Genomic DNA, 21,178 nt, shown 5'->3' on the forward strand with positions numbered 1-21,178 from the left:
TTAAAGAAAACTGATTCATAATTGAAGCTTTCTTCATTCCAATCTTAAGAGTGACCTAGATTTCTGAAACTTCATTCAATGGTTGTAAAGGGATACTTTTATTTATTTGTCTTGTTTGTTTTCAACATGATTTTTTTAAAATTTTTAAATTGATATACATTTCTTACAAATTAATTAGTCATACCACAGTTCTATTTGCAAGTTTTAACCTAGTTTGTAACCCCTGGTCTCAAAATTGCATATAAATTTATTGAAGCTAGGAAACATTGAATTCCTGTCTGTTTAAAAGAAAATGTATGGACATAAGTAGGTTTTAATACACTAAAGTCCTAGGGTCATGGCAATTAAAAGAAAACAATGAAGATTAACTTTAAAATACTTGACATTACATAAATATAACAGTCACAAAGAAAAACCATTCACAAAATTTTAGTTTTGTGCTCAGTTGCCAACCTGAGCAATTGCCCTAAATTCTTAAACCTTACAAAACATTAACCAGCCATCTCTTAAGACATACACTCTTGTCTATACATCAACAATTCATTGAAAAGGAAGGACCACCTTACTGGGATTTCTTCCTTTGTGCTTATATTTAATGGGTTTAAAAGAAAGGTTCTATGGCTAAGTCAGAAGCCCAGTAAAGGACCAGATGGTCCTTTAGCCAGGAAGTGCAATAGGAAGCTAGGGGACAGTCATCCTATGCTTTTGCATGCCTTTCCTGATTACTGACCCCAGATTTCTCTAGGAAACCTCTTGAGGTTGGGACAATTCTGGCTGAACTTATAGTCACATTACTGACCTTTGTCCCAAACCAAATGAACTGGCAATGCCAGTTCAATTCAAATTAAACCTGTGCCTTTTAGATAAAGGATTCTCAACCTAGAGTGCCAGCCACTTAGGAAGGAACACAAATGTGACCAGAGAACAAAAATTATTTGAAAAAAGAAAATATTGAAAAAAAACAACTCAAGTCATAGTTGCTGCCATTTTTCACTGTTGTCCTAGAAACAATATGTATTTTATTTAGACAAATAAATTTTAAGACAGGTTTCAACAAAACTCCATCAATGATTCTATTAACTTAAGATACAATCAGCAATACGAATGCTTAGTTTTGTGATATTCTAGTCTTGAAATAATAAAAAAAATAAATTATATGTTCTATTTGTTTTCCACCAGCTCATTTGAGCAAAATCATTTGTGACAGCATTTGTGACATACCCATGGTTGGCTTAGAATCTCTCTAAAATGTTTTAAACAGAATGAATTTTGAAAACAATTATACTGATCAGTAAGAAGAATATTAACATAACTCTCTAAACTTGACACTTTTTAAGACAATTTTTTAGCAATGAAAGTGCAAAACTTTAAGGCCGTGATTAAGTGAACTTGAAAACATCGAGCTTCAGAATTGAAGTAAGGTTACCCTTCTGTCTTTTAATTCTCTAGAGATCGTCGATTGTCAAAACTTCAAATAGCACCAATTATTAAGTCTTGTCAAAGGTTTTGATTGACAGCTTCCTTTGGTGAGATGCTTCAGCCGAGAAATAATAATATATTTGACAGTGTCTTGCAAAGCTTGGTTACCGACCAAGGGAGATTAGAAAATGAGCAAAAGAGCACTATCATTCTCAAGTACAAAATGCCCATGTATATGCAACTGTGACGGCATGCATAGAATGCATTTTAAAATTTATTGTTTTTTCCACTTTATTTCCTAGGGATAGGCTATTTAAAATACCTCATTTCATTAATTCGAAACTAAACAGCGAACTTAGTTGAAAGCTTTCTTCGAGGATTCTTAGAAAACCAAAGTTTTCTTACAAATTAAATTAAAAAAAAAATAAAACTGAAAGTAAGGAGTGACATTAAAACTTAAGACGAACAGAAATTACTTCGTATATGAAAGGGACTGCTTCCTCATGAACGCCCCGCTCTTTACGCTGAAGTTTTTTACTGTTTTAAAAAATAGAGTTAAGAGGAAGAGTCAGACTTTAGCGTGAAGACCGGGGCATTGATGAGGAGACAGCCGCTTTCATATATGAAGTAATTTCTGTTCGTTTTATGTTTTAATGTCACTCCTTACTTTCAGTTAAAAACACTTGTTTTTATTTAATTTAATTTCTTAACGTTTTTTAATCAATGCATGTTTTGATTTATGCTCTCCACAGATGAATAATTAAAACGAAATTTGGGTATTTATTATTTTGGCTAAATGGGTTTCTCATAGTTTTGACCAAACGATTTTGAGAAAAAAATAGGAGCGAGGAAGGAGGTATAGTTGCTCTCCGATTATTTGGTTACCTGAAAAGGCAACTAGAACTTTTAATTTCTTACGAATTTTTTTATTAGTAAAATTATTAGTAAAAATAAATTTTACTAGTTAAAGACATACGTAACTTACAAATTAGCTTACGTAAGGAACTTCTGTATTCTCACATTTTTATTACATATATGAGGGGGGCTCACCCCCTCAACAGTACCTCCCTCTTCACACTAGAGCTTAAATTTTGTCCCGATTTCTTAAGAATGACCCCTGAATTACAAAAGCCGTAGAATAAATAGTTGAAATTCTAAAAATACTTTAGCGTAGAGAGCGAGGTATTAGGAGGAGGTGAGCCCCTCATATGCGTAATAATTTCTGTTCCTTTTAAGTTTTAATGCTGCTCCTCACTTTCAGTTGAAAAAACTTTGTCATATTTATTTTTTCATTGTTTTTTTTTTTAATAATAGTAGGAAATCCTGCGCTCCCTTCATGGAAATTTTCTTCCTCCATGAAAAGTTTCCCCAGCATATCCCTCTCTTCTCAACCCTGCCCCAGACCAAATGAAAACGCCCCTGAAGACGTCTGTACACTTATAAGGATTTAGTTATAAGGATTTCCGACTACGCTGAATAAAATAGCTATCTCAGAATTTTGATCCGGTTACTTTGGAAAAATAATTAGCGTGGGACGGGGGCCTAGGTGCCCTCCGAGATTTTGGTCACTTAAAAAAGGCACTAGAACTTTTCATTTCCGTTAGAATGAGCCCTTTTGCAGCATTCTAGGGCCACTGGGTTGATACGATCACCCCTGAAAAAAAAACAACAAATAAACACGCATCTGTGATCTGCCTTCTGACAAAAAATACAAAATTCCACATTTTTGCAGATAGGAGCTTGAAATTTCTACAGTAGTGTTCTATGACTTTTAGGCAGATCACGGATGCGCGTTTATTTGTTTTTTTTTTGTTTTTTTTTTTCCAGGGGTGATCGTATCCACCAAATTGTCCTAGAATGTTGCGAGAGGGCTCATTCAAACGGAAATAAAAAGTTCTAGTGCCCTTTTTAAGCGACGAAAAAATTGGAGGGCACCTAGGCCCCCTCCCACGCTAATTATTTTCCCAAAGTCAACGGATCAAAATTCTGAGATAGCCATTTTATTCAACGTAGTCGAAAAACCTTATAACTATGTCTTTGGAGACGACTTACTCCTCCATAGTCTCCGTGGGAGGGGTTACAAGTTAAAAACTTTGACCAGTGCTTACATATAGTAATGGTTATTGGGAAGTGTACAGGTGTTTTCAGGAGAATTTTTTGGTCGGGGAGAGGGGTCGAAAAGAGGGGGATATACTGGGGGAACTTTCCATCGAGGACTTGGTCATGGGGGAAGAAAATTTCCATGAAGGGAGCGCAGGATTTACTAACATTATTAAAAAAAAAACAATGAAAAAATATATATGAAAAAGTTTTTTTTCAGCTGGAAGTAAGGAGCAGCATCAAAACTTAAAACGAACAGAAATTATTACCCATATGAGGGGCTCACCTCCTCCTAATACCTCGCTCTTTACGCTAAAGTATTTTTAGTAATGTCAACTATTTATTCTACGGCTTTTGTGATTCAGGGGTCATTCTTAATTAATTGGGCCAAAATTTAAGATTTAGTGTAAAGAGAGAGGTACTGACGACGGGGTGAACCCTCTCATATGTGTAATAAAAATATGAGAATAAAAAATTCTTCACGTAAGCTAGTTTATAAGTTACGTATATCTTTTACTTATAAAACCATTCGTAATAAATTAAATTTCTAGTTGCCTTTTTTTATTAACCAAAAAATTGGAGGGCAACTAGGCTTCCTCCCCCGCTCTTTTTTCCCAAAATCATTCGATCAAAATAATGAGTAAGCCATTCAGCAAAAAAAAAAAAAAAAAAAAAATCAAATTTTGTTTCAATTATTACTCTGCAGAGAGCCAAAATCAAAACATGCATTTATTCAAAAACATTCAGAAATTAAATAAAAAAACAAGTTTTTTCAACTGAAAGTAAGGAGCGACATTAAAACTTAAAACGGACATAAATTACTTCGTATATAAAAGGGGCTGCTTCCTCATCAACGCCCCGCTCTTTACGCTAAAGTTTTTTACTGTTTTAAAAAGAAGAGTTGGGAGAAAGAGTCAAACTTTAGCGTAAGAGCGGGGCGTTGATGAAGAAGCAGCCCCTTTTATATACGAAGTAATTTCTGTTCGTTTTAAGTTTTAATGTCGCTCCTTACTTTCAGTTGAAAAAACTTGTTTTTTTATTTAATATATTTAAAATCAGCATTAAAATGCGATTCTTTTGATGTAGCTATTGGTACCAAAATTCCATTTTTTAGAGTTTTGGTTACTATTGAGCCGGGTCGCTCTTTACTACAGTTCGTTACTACGAACTGTTTGATAAAGTTGGAGGACAAGCAATATAAACAAAGGTATTTTATTTCAAATGACAATACAATTAAGTATGTAACTACAAAGAAGGATAGAATGTAAGGAAAATGAATTTTCCTGTTACCGGTACTAGACGATTAATCTTATAAGTACGGCTCTTGTATTGGAACCCCCTGTGGAACTTTGGGATCAAAGCATCAATGAAGAATCCTTTCAGCTTGGGAAAAATCTTTTCGGTCCAAAAGCCTGGATTGCGGTCTATCTTTTCAATGTAGAAGTCTTTCTGGGTAAAAATCATGAAAAAGCAAGTATATAGCTGAGCACATTCAAGCTGACTGATTGTACTTGGTAAAAGTAGTCGTGGCCTCGTTTGGGGTTGACCAGTCCATTCTTTCCAACTTCCATGCAATAGTCCGCCTTAGACTCTTTTCGGTTCTTTATCCACTAGCCTATCCCCAAATTTCTCGCAGTTTTGCAGTTCCATACCTCGCTTTGATTTAATTTTCCCCATGATTTTGGCTTTGTGTGCGTAACTTTCCTGAAGGCTCCTGACTATTTCTCATTTCTATGTTTCTTCATTGCATTGAAATAATTTATGAAAATTTCACACTATTAACAAGCAGCTGATTATTCCAGCTTGTCATTTTCGTCTCTAGGGGTTATTATTGGCGATCTGAAACGATTCTTTATGGCAACCGACTTGTAAAAATTTCAGGTAGCTGAAAATATTCTAGGGGACTGTTAGAAAACAGGAAAATACATCAAAAAATGGTTCCAATCATCTTATAGGTTATTGTCTTCTGCACATGATAGTACCAATTTTGTTCCAAAAGCAATATCCTTCATAGAGTACACATGTGAAAAATCCCTAGACATTTTCTAAGATTTCTAAGCAATTAGAGGAAATAGAACAAAATCCTTTCAAACATTTTGTAGCATCTTCAAGAAGCTATGGCCTGATATTAAAAGCGGCATCTTCTGCCAATGAATACTTGAGTACTTTTTAAATATAAATTTTCAATTTAACATGGGATTTTCGAGTTCCATCAGTTCACTTAATCACCCCCTTAATGGTGTCCTCTAAAAAAAATATTAAAATGTGTCAGATGTATTTTGATATAAGATGCCTCAAAGACTTTTAGTTATATCTATGAAATGAAGGGCCAGGCATTTCTTTACATTTTATAACCCATGCAAAAAGAAAAACAATTCACATTTTTTCACAGAAAAAGAAGCTTGATGTAAAAAAAATAAACACATTTTTAACATAAAGCAACTGACATCAATGAAATCAAATAAAACAAAAATTCATGAAGGATAAATAAAATCAGCCATATATTTAACCTGTAACAAGCTGGCATAAAAGATTATTTCTAAATTTAGAGAAACCCACTGTTATGGCTTAAAGTTCTGCTTAATCAACAGAAACTGTCTTTTCAGAACTAAGGCCAGAGACAAAGAAACTGATAACCAAAAATTAAGGTACCCAAAAAGTTCAGGACTCTCTAGAGGAAAAAGAAGTGGAGGTAGGTACTTCAAAATATCTTCCTGGGACATACTTTAGCCTGTAGACACTTCCCTAGAAGTTTTATTTTCCTAACCTAACCTCTTTCAAAGATAGCAAAAGTAGCAAAAGTAAAATTTTACCATACTTTACCTTAAAAATCCAGTTTAAACAGCAATCTTAACAAATATAAACTACATAACAGGCCTATAGGCATTGTACTAATCATTCTAAACTTTTTTCAACTAAAAATTTTAGTTTGGTTTTGAAAATAAACCTGTTTGATATGGTAATATTTGATTAACTCACTAATGTGATAGCTGCCTTCCTATGAACCAACATTTTTAACAACCAAAAAACTTCTTCTGACTCCTTATTAAGCTTAGCCTATGCAAGATGGGCCTAGAACACCAAAAACCCTTTCAATCCTAAGGAATATGCATAAGATTACTTACAGGTAACTGAAAAGCTAAGATTATTTCCACTATTTACAGTTTCCTTGTCTTTTCTTTAGACTAAACGATTTCACATGTTTATCCATTTAAAAAAATATTCAACATTGACGTCACCTATCCTAAGTAATTGGATACAAGTGTAAGCCCAAGGACAAGTGAGCGTTCGAGGGAATAATCCGACTAGCCTCTGACGTCAAGTGCATGTCATAAAACGCTTCGATTAGTCGGATAAGTAATCGGACAAGTAAAAGAACACGGGGGTAAATAGAAGGAGAAGGTATGCAATTTGTTTGTACTGGTTTATAAATAGGCTATACCATTTTAGGAACTCGCCTAATAAAAACCTCTCACTAATGAAGAATGGTAAAATTGATGTAGAAGAGGTAAAATTCTAGTTAATTGACTTCTTGCTATCTCAAAAAGGGTTTAGGTTAGGAAAATGAAACTTTCAGGGATGAATCCACAGACTAAAGTAGTCTATGTCCTGGGAAGGTATTTTGAAGTAACTACCTCAGCTCCTTCTCCCTCTAGAGGGCCCTGACCTTTAAAAATATGTGTAGCCTATTATAAAAGTGAAACCTGGCAAAATAGATCTTCTGCTTAATTGAAGTACAATAAAATTGTTTTCAGCTTCATAACTTTGCTTAATTCCATTTTATAAGGTTTGAAAGATATGCAAATACATTTCCTAAATTTTGAAAAAAAAACATTGATATGGCTCAAAATTCTTCTCAAATAACAAGAATTGCATTTTCAGAACAAAAGGCAAGAGAAAAAGCAACTAGCCTAGTAACTGAAAATTAAGGTAAAATGCTGTTTTGTCAAAATTTCAATAGGTCATGTAGTTCAATGGGTCAAAAATTCAATAGGTCAAAATTTCAATAGACCTGTCATGTAGGCAAATTTCAGGGCCTTCTAGAGGGAGAAGGAGTAGAGGTGGGTACTTTAAAATACCTTCCTGGGACATACTTTGGTAAAATTCTAGTTAATTGACTTCTTGCTATCTCAGAAAGAGTTTAAGTTAGGAAAATGAAACTTTCAGGGATGGATCTACAGACTAAAGTATGTCCCAGGAAGATATTTTGAAGCAATACCTCCACTTCTTCTCCCTCAAGAGGGCCCTAACCTTTGATGACCTTTAAAAATATGTGTGTTATAAATGTGAAACCTTGCAAAATAGATCTTCTGCTTAATTGAAGTACAACAAAATTGTTTTCAGCTTCATAACTTTGCTCAATTCCATTTTATAAGGTTTTAAAGATATGCAAAAACATTTCCTAAATTTTGAAAAAAAAACATTGATATGGCTCAAAATTCTACTCAAATAGCAGGAATTGCATTTTCAGAACTAAAGGTAGAGTAAAAGAAACTAGTTACTAAAAATTAAGGTAAAATGCTGTTTTGTCAAAATTTCAGTAGGTAAATAGACCTGTCATGTAGGCAAATTTCAGGGCCCTCTAGAGAGAGAAGGAGTGGAGAGGGGTACTTTAAAATACCTTCCCAGGATATACCTTAGTCTGTAGATTCATCCCTGAAAGGCTCATCTTCCTAATCTAAACCCTTTCTGAGATAGCAAGAAGTCAATTAACTAGAATTTTTACTGTAGAAAATTTTGGTTAAGGGGGCTCTTACTAACCTGGGAAGTAGGTGTATGAATCTAGCATGAAGAAATCCTGGGGCTAAGATAACCCCCAGGAAGATGTTATCATGACTTCATATCTATCCTTTTGATATGTTTATTTCTTGAGCTTAGAAGAGTGCATGCATGGCAAGTCATTACCTATCAATATTTTAATTTAAAACATTTCAATGTTATTATGGCATTGAGTCTCCCTTTAACTGGCTCTAGGGTACAAATCTAGGAGCAATCCAGGACATAAGGAGACATGTTAAGAAAGCAATTTTAGCTTCATAGTATGCAAAATAATCCTAGTTGACATAGTTTGCAGCAGAAGAGCCTTTATCTTCACTTCTTTCCTTTTTTTCCAGTTTTTCTAAGAAATTTGTAATTTTTCACAAATGCACTATATTGTACTGGATTAACAATGCTTCTTGACTACTAAGGTCCCTGCATTGGCCCTGTAGTGCATTCCTGCAACATGATTTGATCTCTGGGTCCTGTATTACCAAGCTAAGGTCAAACCCACTGCACCACCACAGGACAAATGCACTAAATGCCATGCCATCTTCAGAATTAACTTATAATTGAAACTACAGTGGCAAAATACAATATAAAGCACCATGTACATATTTTCTAAAAACACAATTGAGAATTAATGTTATGAAAATGGATACAGAAATTACCTTTTTGATTCTAGGATGATCTAGCAGTTTTGCATTCAGAGGAAATTATACAAATAATTATGAAAAATGATGAATCAAGATTATAGCCTAATATATACAGATGATTAATTTAATGAAATGTGATGAATCAACATCCTAATCCATATGATAATAAATATGATTTAATTTGGTACTTGACTGATGCCAGGTTAACTTTGAACTGGCTGACAAATATTAGCTTTGTAGAGCTTAGCCTTCTGCAGTAATAAAGGGTGTAATCTAGCACCTTTATCAGGAAAAAAAACTAATAAAAATTAACAAGATAACCAGCCAAATTAACATTGGATCTCCCACTCTTGCAGAATACTTCATGCACTGAACACCATAGATGTTCAATGCTATACATATATGCACTGGTCATAGAGTTCACAAAATTTAACAAATTGTTCACTGTTAGGTGTTGAAAACCTTAAGTGTTTAGTCTACTGTAAGCTCTCCTGTAATTTGTCATTATTGTTCCTTGGTTAACATTCTTTTTGACATTCTGGGCAAAACATTCTATTTAGGAAAACCTTATGATTAGTCAAAAATCATTGTGTGTTTTCTTTAGTTTTCATTTAACACTCTAAAAGACATTATTTATTGTCACACAAGGTACATAAATTTTTACTAATGGTCTGATTATCCAAAGTTTATCCACAGGCATAATTCAGTACTTAATTTAATTTACATATCTCACTGTGTTTAAGCAAAAACCTGTTAAGGGAGATCATTAAAAAAGCTCCTAGAAAATTTGCACAGCAAGGGTTCTGCCATATATAAAAAAATATATTTGTAGGATGGGGTATCTTTCAGCACAAATTTAAAAAAAAAGACAAAATGCTTATTCCTAGGATTATATAAAACCATAGGCCTAATGGAGGACTGGGAATGAATTTTCAAAAATACATATGAGACCATGAAAATAAGTACAAAATTTGCAATATGTCTCCTAGCATGTCTACTTCTGAAAAAGCCCAATTATAGACCTTCATCATGACTTCTATAGGGTAGGCCTAATTTTCTTCCTGGTTTCTTATTATTTCTTGTTTAAGGATTCAGCTACCTTCCAGTTGAACAAAAACTCTTGGTCAAGGGCAGCAAGTATTAGAGTCAAAGGGCAACTAGAAATGGGGCTACTAAGAAGGAAACATGTTAAGAAAACAATTTCACTATACTTCACCCTCCTCCTCCCTAGGGTGCAAACAAATAGCCCAAAATATATATTTCTTATGTGTTTTTCTGTTTTGAGATTTTGCCAGTGCTGGTTTAACCTATTGGTACATGGTTAAAACAAGAGTATTGCATGTTATTTTCTAGCTGCAGAAAATAAACATAGCTGGATATACTGATTGTCCCTGCCTAAAACACTCCCTTTCTTACCCAAAGAAGTCACAAGGGCTAGAAGGAAGAAGAAAAGAGCATGGACCAAATATGTAAAGTGTTGATGTGATAACCACTGTGACACATTCAAAAAATGCTGAAATAGGCTAAGAAATTTTACTTAGAAGATGATACAAAACCATGAGGAGGCAATTGCAGCTGACACAAAGCAGAATCCAAAGCGGTTCTGGCACCATGTCTCAGCAGCTAATCCCTCCAGACATGATATCTTGGACCTCATGAAAGAGGATAGCACAAAGACCTCAGAGGCTAAAGAAAAAGCAGATTTTCTCAACTCTAGCTTTGGTGCAAATTTCTCCACTTAGCCCATAGCAAACCTTCAACCCACTTTACCAGAACAACCAATTAGAGAACCAATTTATATGACAATTATAGGTGTAGAAGATGTTCTGAAAAGGCTTAAAAGACTGGATACAAATAAAGCTGCTGAACAAATTGCTGAGCCAATAACAGTGATGTTTGGGATGTCACTCACTTCCAAAGTGCTCCCAAGTGACTAGAAGCAGGTCAACATCAAATCAAGAAAGGGAGAAAGGACCAAGCTTGTAATTTCTGCCCTATAAGTCTTACTTCTGTTGTATGTAAGGTCCTCAAGAGCATTATAAATGATGTACTGGTCTCTCACCTTGAAAGAAATCAGTCACTGGCAAAAGTCAGCATGGTTTCTGTAAAGGTTGCTCAATGGTTACAAACTTCATTGAATCATATGACTTTGTCACCAGACTCTTAGATGATGGTTTTCTGGTGGATGTCATATTGCTTGATCAAGCAAAAGCCTCTGATAAAGTACAGCATCAGTTTCTTCTCCTGAAAATGGAAGCATTTAGGGTAGTTGCCTGGATTGAAGTCTTTCTTACTGGAAGAACTCAGAGGGTAGTAGTTTATGATGCCACCTATAAAACTATTTATTTTGATGAAATTACTGTCATTAGTGGAGTCCCACAGTTCACATTCCTGGGGTCCATGTTGTTCAACATATATATTAACGACTGTACAACTCACCTGAAAAAGCCATTGACACTATGTGCTGATGAATGCAAGGTCTTAGGATAGGCCCAAATTAGCCTCAATCCCTCAGCAATGCAAGGAATTTTAGATCAACTATCTAGATGGTCATCTCAGTGGGGTTTACAGTTTTAATGTGTCAAAATGTAAAGTCCTGCGTCTTGGATATGACAATCCTAGATGTTCTTACTATATTGGAGATGACCTACTTGAGGCTATAAGTGAGGAGAAGGACCTGGGCTTGTTGTTGATGACAAACTCAAGTTTCACAGCTGCACACAAGGTCAAGTTGCTAAAGTAAACACAGCTCTAGGGCTCATATAAAGAATGTTTACTGCCAGGAAGCTGTGTGTGGTTACAAAACTGTACAAAGCTATTGTATGTCCATACTTAATATTGTGTGTCCATCCCCATTACAAAATAGACATTAAAGCACTCAAGAGTGTCCAAAGGCAAGCAACAAAGCTCTTACCAGCTTTTCAAGATAAGTTGTATGAGGAATACCTTGTATCCCTTAAACTCCCCACCCTAGTCTATAGAAGGAAGACAGGAGATGCAATTGCCACTTACAAACTACTAGAAAATGGTCATCTTCAATTTTTCTGCACATCATGAAGCAAAGATCATTTTCTTGACATGTTTCCTTCTTAATAGCCCCAATTCTGGGTGTATGCTGTCGTGTGATTGCAAGGTTAAGGTAAATAAATCAGGAAGGGTGTTTTTAGAGTAAAGTTACAGAATAGCAGTTCTCCAGAAGGATTCAAGAAAGATTTAAAGAAAATGGGAACTTCCTGGGAAGGTGTAAAGAGAAAGGCTGTTGATAGATTGGGATGGAGGAGGAGCATGCATAGCTGGGTTGGCCTCAAGTGGCTGGGTACTGCAGGGAGTGGTTAGTAGTAGTATTTGCGAAGAAGAAAAACCAAGTATAATTCTAGCCAGTGAAAATGAAGAAAACAGCAGTTAGGGCAAGACCTCCATTCAACCATTTTCCGAGTAGAAATAGAGAAAATAAGTAGCAACCATAAAAAAAAAACACTAAAATAAATACAAACAAATCATTGAAAGAAACCACTAAAATCAAAGAAGATCCTCTCCATGAAATGGCAAAAGGGTAACTGGATAAAAAAAAAACTGACATTGACTAACAATTCAAGATTTTAAATCTGGGGCTGAACAAAAATTAGATTATCTCCAAATGTGGTTAGAAGAGGTTTTAAGACAGAATTTTAAGGAAATTAAAACTTCTTGGAATAGTGAAAAGAAATAAACTTTGAATAAACAGGTCATGCAATACACAGTTGCTAGACATTATAAAAGATCTCCAAAATATGGCTGATTTTGGTTTGAAGTTTGATTGCTTGTACATTGACTTCAGTAAAGCATTTTACAAAGTATCAGTTAGTTGCTTGAAAAATGTGAAAAGTATGAGCTAGGCAGTAGAACTTTAGCATGGATTACAGATTAATTATCAGGTTGTTTCCAGAAAGATATAGCTAGTAGTGCACTTTCAAGTGAGAGCCTAATTTTGATTGGTGTGTCACAAGGCAGTTGTTATGGCCCAGTGTTGTTTTGTTTGTTTGTCAATGATTTGACAGTGGAGGAATTTGTCACTCCACTGTCAAACTGTTTGCAGACAACATAAAACTGTATAAAAGCGTCACCTCCCTTGTAGATGTTGCCCTTATTCAAGAGGATCTGAATCCCCTAAATGATTGGTGTAAATCGAACTCCATGTTCGTTAATGGTCAAAAATATTTTATACTTCATTACTTTTTGAAAACAACTTATTGTTATTTTCTTGGTGATACACCTGTTTCATCTGTAGATTCAGTAAGGGATTTAGGTATTTGCTTTAATAACCAGTTGAAGTTTCACAAGCATGTGTCAATAATGAGCCTTTTTGCCACTGAACCCTGCGAAACTTAGCCTTCGTCTAACTCCACCCTCACTCAACTCAACTCAATCCTTGTGCAACTCAACTCCCATTCTATTCACCTTCTATGCATTTCAACCATCATTTGACTCAATCCTCTTTCTCGCCAATCCCCATTTAAAACAAACCTTTCTGATTCATCTCCCATTCAAATTAACCACATTCAGCTCAACCCTCTTCAAATAAATAATACAAAATGTAATTCATCCCATTCTGTTGGAGGTGACAAAAGCTGACTCAAATTAAATGTTTTTTATTCTTTTATACAGCTTTGATTTAAATTCACCCCCCCCATCTAAAAAACTAAAATGTACCCTTCTGCCCTATATATTTGAAAATTAGCAAATCTTTTCTTGCTCAGGGCTCAAACACACTTGAAGGTCATGGTTTCAGCAATAGCTATATCCTAGTACAGAGAAAGCCCATAGTAACCAAAATCTTAAAGACACGTTGAAATGCACTATCTATCTATATATATAAAAATAAGTTGTCTGTGTAGCGAGCGACGTCATGTTTGTGTGTCAACTGACGTCATGTTTGTCGACTGACGTCATTATAAGGATTGAGCTGTATTTCGTCTTGAAGTTGTTTGTCGTCTGACGTCATGTTTGTCGACTGACGAAATTACAGACCGGGACACAAATGACGGCCGGGACACAGGGAATAAATGACGACCGGGACACATCATTTACCAATTCAAAAACGAATGTATTCAAGCCAAAGTAGCTGAGTTGGTAAAGCGTTATGTTCCAGGTCCGAGAGGTTCCAGGTTCGAACCTTGGCTTTAGCATTACTACAAAAGAAGAAGAAAAACTAAAAAAGGTAAAAACTACAAAAAAAAACTAAAAAGAAAATACTAAAAAAAAAATAAAAAACTAAAAACAAAAAAACAAAAAAAAACAAAAAAAGTAAAAACTACAAAAAAACTAAAAAGAAAAAAAACTAATGAAAAAAACTAAAAAAAGGAAAAAAACTGAAAAATAAAGGAGAAAAAGAAAACTAAAAACCGAGACACAGGAAATATAAATGACGACCGGGACACTCAAAGAGAAATTACAGACCGGGACACAAATGACGACCAGGACACAAATGACGACCAGGACACAAATGACGACCGGGACCCAGGGAATATAAATGACGACTGGGACGCTCAAAGAGAAATTACAGACTGGGACGCCCTCCCCCCAACCGCGAAGCGCCCCCCCCCCCCCCCAACTAGGTGTTGGGCTGGCGCACATGGACAATTTTATGTTGCATGTTCAAGAGTCGGTAAACCTGACAATCTATTTATATGCACAGACAATGTGACTTCGAAGAATGTTGTATATTTGCAAAGTTTTACGTATTTAAAAACATATATATATATATATATATATATATATATCTTTCTATGTTCACAGGTGGGACACAGAGACACAACTACAATGGCGCGTAACGACTTACGCGCGCGGGGGGCTGGGGGAGCGCGAAGCGCCCCCACCAACTAGGTGTTGGGGCGGCGCGAAGCCCCACCCCAACAGCTAGTCTTATAAAAAAAACGTACCGTTAATGCTGATTCAGGAATGATAGCTATTATTAAAACCATAGTAAAATTTTACTTCGGAAAAATTTCCTGGGAACTTGTAAGAAATGCTGGAAACACTAATAAGTCTCCCCTTTTCTGTTTTATTTTTCCAGTTCTGATAGGGCACAAGAATATTGTAGAGAGCTGTTTAAAGTTGTTTGAACCCTAATATTTACATTTACACACAGTTTACAATTTCCTTATGACAACACCATCATAAAATGCTTGGTAGCACCAAAATCCAATTTTAGCATCATTTCTGGAGTGAAAAGGCTTGAAACCATAAAAGGTCTACCACTGAAATTTCCATGATCAAAAATCCTCATACTAGTCTTTAATTTCTTCTCTTGAATAATTCCCTACCTAGTCATTTTTGCAAGTGGAAAGCAAAAAAAAAAAGTTATAAAAACTATTAAGTGAGAAAATTCATTCAAGCACAAAGCTGATTTGTTAATGATAGAAGCTATTTACTTTCATTTCAACACTAAAACAAACAAATTCTAGAAAATTACGAAAAATTGCTTGATACCCAAACGTGTAATCTTTTTCTTTCTGTTTTCCTCTGTATTAGCCAGTCACTGGAACCTTGCAGAGGACCTGAAATGGTTAACCTTCTGAGGTTCTCAGAATTAGTGTTTTATATCCTCCACCCCATTAAGGTGTGCATTAACTGGTGATTCGTTTGATGTTACATAGTGTGTCTCACCTGAAATTTCTAAATAAAAAGACAATTAATTCACCACTCAAACCTGTTTATATGTATAAAGATCACTACTGTCCCAGTATTCTTTTAGAATATTTTTCTTTCAACAGCAATTTTTGAGCCTGTAAAGTTTTGGTTTCCCCCCAATACTTTTCAATTTGTCTTCAAATTCTTTTTGACTTCTGTGTATTCCTAGACTAGAGACCCCATCCTATTAAACTTGACTCTGATCAGGGTAAAAGCTATATCTAATCTTAGAGCTAAAGTCCAAATTCAACAATGCTTTGTCCAAATGAATAATATAAGTTAGAAACTCCAACAAACCAAGAAGCATATTTTGAGCTTCTTTATCAGTGCTAGTTCAAACTTCTTCTTAGACCTCGAATTGAGTTCAGTGAAACAAGACTCACTTTAAACATGGGTGAGTAACATAAGGGTTAAGTCGATAGAGGGTTGATTTAAATAGGGGCCCAGTGACAAGGGTTTAGTTAAATGAGGTTGAGTTGTACAGGGATTTGGTCAAACGAGGGCTCAGTCAAATATGGCTGAGGTTTATGGGGTCCAGTTAAATGGGGATTCAGATACACAAGGGTTTAGTCAAATAGGGTTGAGCAGCACAGGGGTCTATTTGCGCCAGGATTCAGTTAAATAGGGCTCAGTTGCACGTGGGTCTAGTTAAACAGGATTTAGTTGCACAAGGCTTCAGTTATATAAGGTTGAGCTGCATGGAAGCTCAGTAACACTCATGCAATTTTATACAATGCATAACATCATTTCAACATATCATGTTTTTTTGCACTCTTTAAATTCATTTGAATGCTGTGTCATTCACATGAAAAATGTTTTTCTTTTCTTTTTTAAAGAAAAACTCTAAAGTAAAGTCAGTAAAAAGCTGCACGTCCTGTCCATACCCCACCAATGGAGCAAGTGCCCCACATTGGGAATCTCATAGCTAAACAGTAACATCCAGTTCCAGTCCAAAAATTTTGTATGCAGGGTATATCAACTACCAATTAGCAACATTTAATTCGAAAGTTTTTTTTTTAAAAACTTTCTTATTACATATAAATTACTTGTGCATACTAAAACCCTGATTAAAATTCAAGATATATGAAAAATACCTTCCTTCTACCCACTTTATTTTCAATAATTAAGAATTTCTAGAGTAGCACAATAATATAAGACAGAACAATAGGCCTGCACCAAAAAAATCGTTGGTTGTAATAGTCTATTTAAATTCCTTGATGAGAAAATAGAACCTCCAAAAGCTGATCAGTTTCTCTTTTCCATATATTTACAGTAAGTGCTCATGTAGATGGAAAACAAAGATAAAGAGCCAACTCAGAGGGTATGACCACTTGTAACACTATTTGAATCTCTGGTTGGATATGCTTTTTACCTTAATTACCTTAATTCGCACTTCGGAGCGAATTAGTTGCAAGAACTGTGATGCTCCGTAATTGATGATGGCGATAGATCTGGTTGCTGTGCTAAGGTCAAGTGACAAACCATAGGGACTAGAGAGTGCTGGAGAGATGCAATTTAAGCCCACTCGGTAACGGTGATCACATGGTAGGTATGGTTCAAGGACCATTCTCCAGCGATTTAGAGTTGGCACCGCCGCACAACAGCAACTTCGGATAGAGTGTGTGAGATGGTTGGGTATGACAAGCCGCATCATCCTCCAAGCTAACTCACTATTGTGTTCCACGACTGTTATGGTAGTGAGGGCTGGGAGGGGTTTTCCCACCGGAATCTCCATGGTTTGGCCCCCCATTCCCCGTCGAGCCTCTTTTTGAATTCCTCGGGCGAGGTTGCCGGGACTGTCTCTTGGCTTAGTTGGTTCCAATCGTTCACCACTCGCTGGCTGAAAAAATCTAGTCGGACTTTGGTGTTAACGCTGGATTTGAACAGCTTTTTGGAAAGTCCTCGTGTTTGCTTTTGGTGGGGGGAGAAAGTGAACAGCTTCTGATCCGCTTGCTGGAGGTACCCGTAGGTGAGCAGCATGTCGTTACGCCTACGCCGAAAAACGAGTGTTGAGAGGTTAACAGATTGTAATCTTCTGCAGTAGGGCTGACTGCGTAAACTGTCGATGCATTTGGTGGCTCTCCTCTGGACTCCCTCAACAAGCTGGATGTCACTCTTGTAAAAAGGACCAGCAAGACATGTTCCGAAATCTAGGATTGGCCTGACCAGAGCTTTATATAATTTCAGAAAAACTATGGAGGATCGACTACTGATGGTTCTTTTCAGGAGTCCCAAATTTGCATTTGCTTTCGAAACTGCTTGGGCGGTGTGCTTGTGGAATTTTAAGCTGTCATCCAACAGGACTCCCAGGTCTCTACCACTACTAGAAGTAGGAATCAAGACTGTCGATGACGTTTAATGAAGAGTGACGCACTTTGAGATGTTGAAGGACAGAAGCCATTTATCTGCCCATGCTTGAATTTGGTTGAGATCGGCTTGTAGGCTAATGTTGTCCGCGGTACCAAATAGCTTGGAGTCGTCGGCGTAAAGAGTCAAGTGGTTTTTTGTTTCAGCTACCAGGTCATTGATATAGATGAGGAATAAGGTCGGTCCGAGCACAGTTCCTTGAGTGACGCCGCTCAGAACTTGGCAAGGTGTTGAATAGATCTTTTCTCCGTCCGTGGTAAAGAGCCGAACCTTTTGCGTTCTGCCACCAAGGAAGTCCATTAGCCAGTCGACTAGTTTTTTATCAATGCCCACGGCTGTAAGTTTGGAGCGCAAACGACTATGGGGGACTTTGTCGAAGGCTTTGGCAATGTCTAGTAGAATTAGGTCGACAGGAAATCCTCTGTCAAGAAGCTGAGTAATTATCTCATAAGTTTCGAGTAGGTTGGTTTTGACTGACTTCCTGGGAAGAAAACCATGTTGTTTGTCCGAGATAATGCTGTTGGAAACTAGGTGCTTGAGAACTGCGTCGTTGACAATTCTCTCTAAAACCTTAGCGACAGCAGACGTAAGGCTTATAGGTCTGTAGTTTTCAGCTTTAGACCGGTCACCCTTTTTGAATATGGGTATAACATAAGCAGTCTTCCTTTGTGAGGGAACAACTCTGCAATCGAGAGAAAACTGAAATAAATGGCACAAAGCGGGGGAAATCTCGGTGGCTGTTTCTTTGAGCAACCTCGGGTGGATTCCGTCGGGGCCGGCTGATTTGTTGGCATCGAGGTTTTTTAGCCTCTTTTCCACCATAGGTACAGTGATAACAACTGTACTCATGGGAGACGGTATGACGTATTTAGGAGGGGGTGGAGACTCACTATCTGGTTCTGTTGTGAAGACGGAAGCGAACTGGTTGTTTAGTAAGTTTGCTAGTTTCTGGGTGTCAGTCACTTCTCCTCCATCATCAGTAGTGAGGCGTTTAACACAGCGCCTAGCGTGGTCTTTACTAGAGACGTAATTCCAAAACTTTTTTGGGCTACTCTTGCATTCATTGGCAAGTCCAAGCTCAAAATTTTGGTATAGTTGTTTAGTTAAGTTTCGTAGTCTGTTCCGAGCTTGAACGTACTTTTCATAGTGACCAGGCTTATCTCTTTTTTTCCAGTGGCGCAATTTGCGATTTCTTTGTCTTTTAATGCTAGGGGTCATATACGGTAATGTCTTCGGTACAGGAACCAGCCTTTCTGTCGTGTTTCTACTCTGAATCTCGGTGACAGCTGTCAGGAATTTCTCCCACTGGTCGTCGACATCGCCCTGAAGTAGTTCATCCCAGTCGATAAGTCTTAGCTCCTTTCTAATCGCCTCGTAATCCATGTAGTCCTTTCTTTTGTATTTACTTTTCACTGGACGTCTAGAGGTGATAATTTCTATGGCAAGATGGTCGCTTTTCCCAACTGGTGGGAGATAATTTACCTTCTGAATCGCTTTGATTCTATTTACAAACACCAGATCTAATATCGTGGGTTGTTGGGAAGGGCGAAACCGAGTTGGTTGGTCAATTAGTTGGTAGGCAGAAAGGTCGTGTACAGTCTCAATGAATGGTCTAGCGTTAATCGGGCTATTGGACGTAGGGTTGTAAGGGTACCCATCTTTCCAGATCAGTTCTGGGAAATTGAAGTCACCTGCGACAATAAATTCGCCTTTAAAGTTTTCAATGGCTAGGCGGAACATTAACGAGAGAGTGTTCTCAGTCTCAATGGCTGAGGGTGAGGACGGGCTTCGATAAATACAACCGACTCTGAGAGGGCGTCGGCGCTGGTCTTCATCAGTAAGGTCAAACCATACAGATTCGATGGAGGCTGAATTTGCCTCGATGCTTAGCTCACGTACTGCATAGGTATTTTTGATCGGAGCCAGAACACCGCGTTTGCATCCTGTACGAGAAAGGTTGGAGACGACTCGGTAACCAGGCATATTAATATGAGAATCTTCTAGCCTTGTTCTTGAATTCTTAGGACACACTTCTGTTAATAAGACCAGGTCATAGTCTTTTTGATACATGAGACTCCTAAGCTCCTGTAATTTATTTGTTAGTTGATCAACGTTAGATATGAGAATAGAAAAATCAGGACTTACTTGGTGACTGCTTTTTGTACCTGGTCCCAGCTGATCCTCTTTAATCGGCTCAAAAGGGGTAGCATCCGACTGAGAGTCTAGAGACGTGATACTGGAACTGCCGGTTAAGGATATCAAGGATGCATCCGTTGCAGTCGAGGATAACCCATCGTCGTGCAAGAATACACAGGAACTGTGCCGTAGGTCTTTGACACTATCACTTAGTTCTAAACTATGCTCACTATAACTAGACACTTTATTTACAATGCTATATACAGGTCCCCTATTATGCAGATTTAGTGGTGCGTGGGCGCCGACTGGGATGGGGGTACTTCCCTTTGGCTTGGTCCGTTTTTGACACAATTTGAAAGTCACGAATGGCTAGGTTTATCTCCCCTGCGGCAGTTCTGGCTCTAAGCTCTTCTACAAGCATTTTATGGCAGGCGCGGTCTTCCCTTGACATGTCGTTTCTGAATTGTATTTCACCTTTCTTCTCGAAGGATTTCTGAAGAATTTGCTTTTTTAGTGCAAAGGAACTAACCGTGAATATGACTGGTGGTGGGCGGCCACCCGATGGCTGCACCGTGGATCCCTCTCTGGTGCGAGGCAGGAGTCTTCGCACGTTGGTCACCAAGTCGCATTTTATACCAAAATCATTATCTAAAATCGAAAGAATAGCTCTGCTGTCATCCTGGGAGGGTTGTATACCATAAGCGATGACATTATTTTTCTATTCTCTGTCTTTTTCGGCACGAACAATACGACGAACATCCGACTCTAATGACTGTTTAAAGTTGAACTGCAGAGAAGAGACTTCACCCCGCGCAATTCGTCTGGCGTCATCAGCGCTACATTTGCTCGCAAGAGACGATTCGACCACATTAACTTTTTCATGGATGGTCGTTAGCTCAGTTCTCAGACTCTCCGCCGACTGTGGAATAGACTGATTTATACTTAGTTGTAGCGTGGTTAGTGCATTGCCCACAATAGATGTGATCTCGGCAGCTGAAGCACCTTGATGTGAAGTGTTCTGGGGACTCACTTTGCATGCTGGGCACACCCACTTAAGACTGATTTTCTCCACC

The 21,178-nt window shown here is 37.2% G+C and overlaps 1 protein-coding gene across 4 annotated transcripts in view; it reads left to right on the top strand.

The window, feature by feature from the left end:
- The first annotated feature begins 6,124 nt into the window (after positions 1–6,124).
- The window catches only part of LOC136041231 (nucleolar complex protein 2-like), a 43,603-nt gene continuing 28,549 nt past the window's right edge, over positions 6,125–21,178 (top strand). The window contains exon 1 of one of the 4 annotated variants that reach the window (XM_065725865.1): positions 6,125–6,211. The gene's annotated coding sequence lies outside the window, so the exon portion shown is untranslated. Of the gene's footprint in view, positions 6,212–6,770; positions 7,028–21,178 lie in introns of those variants that run through there. The other 3 variants (XM_065725840.1, XM_065725850.1, XM_065725856.1) reach the window with 3 other exon arrangements.

This window comes from Artemia franciscana, chromosome 2 (genome assembly GCF_032884065.1).
Source record: "Artemia franciscana chromosome 2, ASM3288406v1, whole genome shotgun sequence".
NCBI classification, from domain to species: Eukaryota; Metazoa; Arthropoda; class Branchiopoda; order Anostraca; family Artemiidae; genus Artemia; species Artemia franciscana.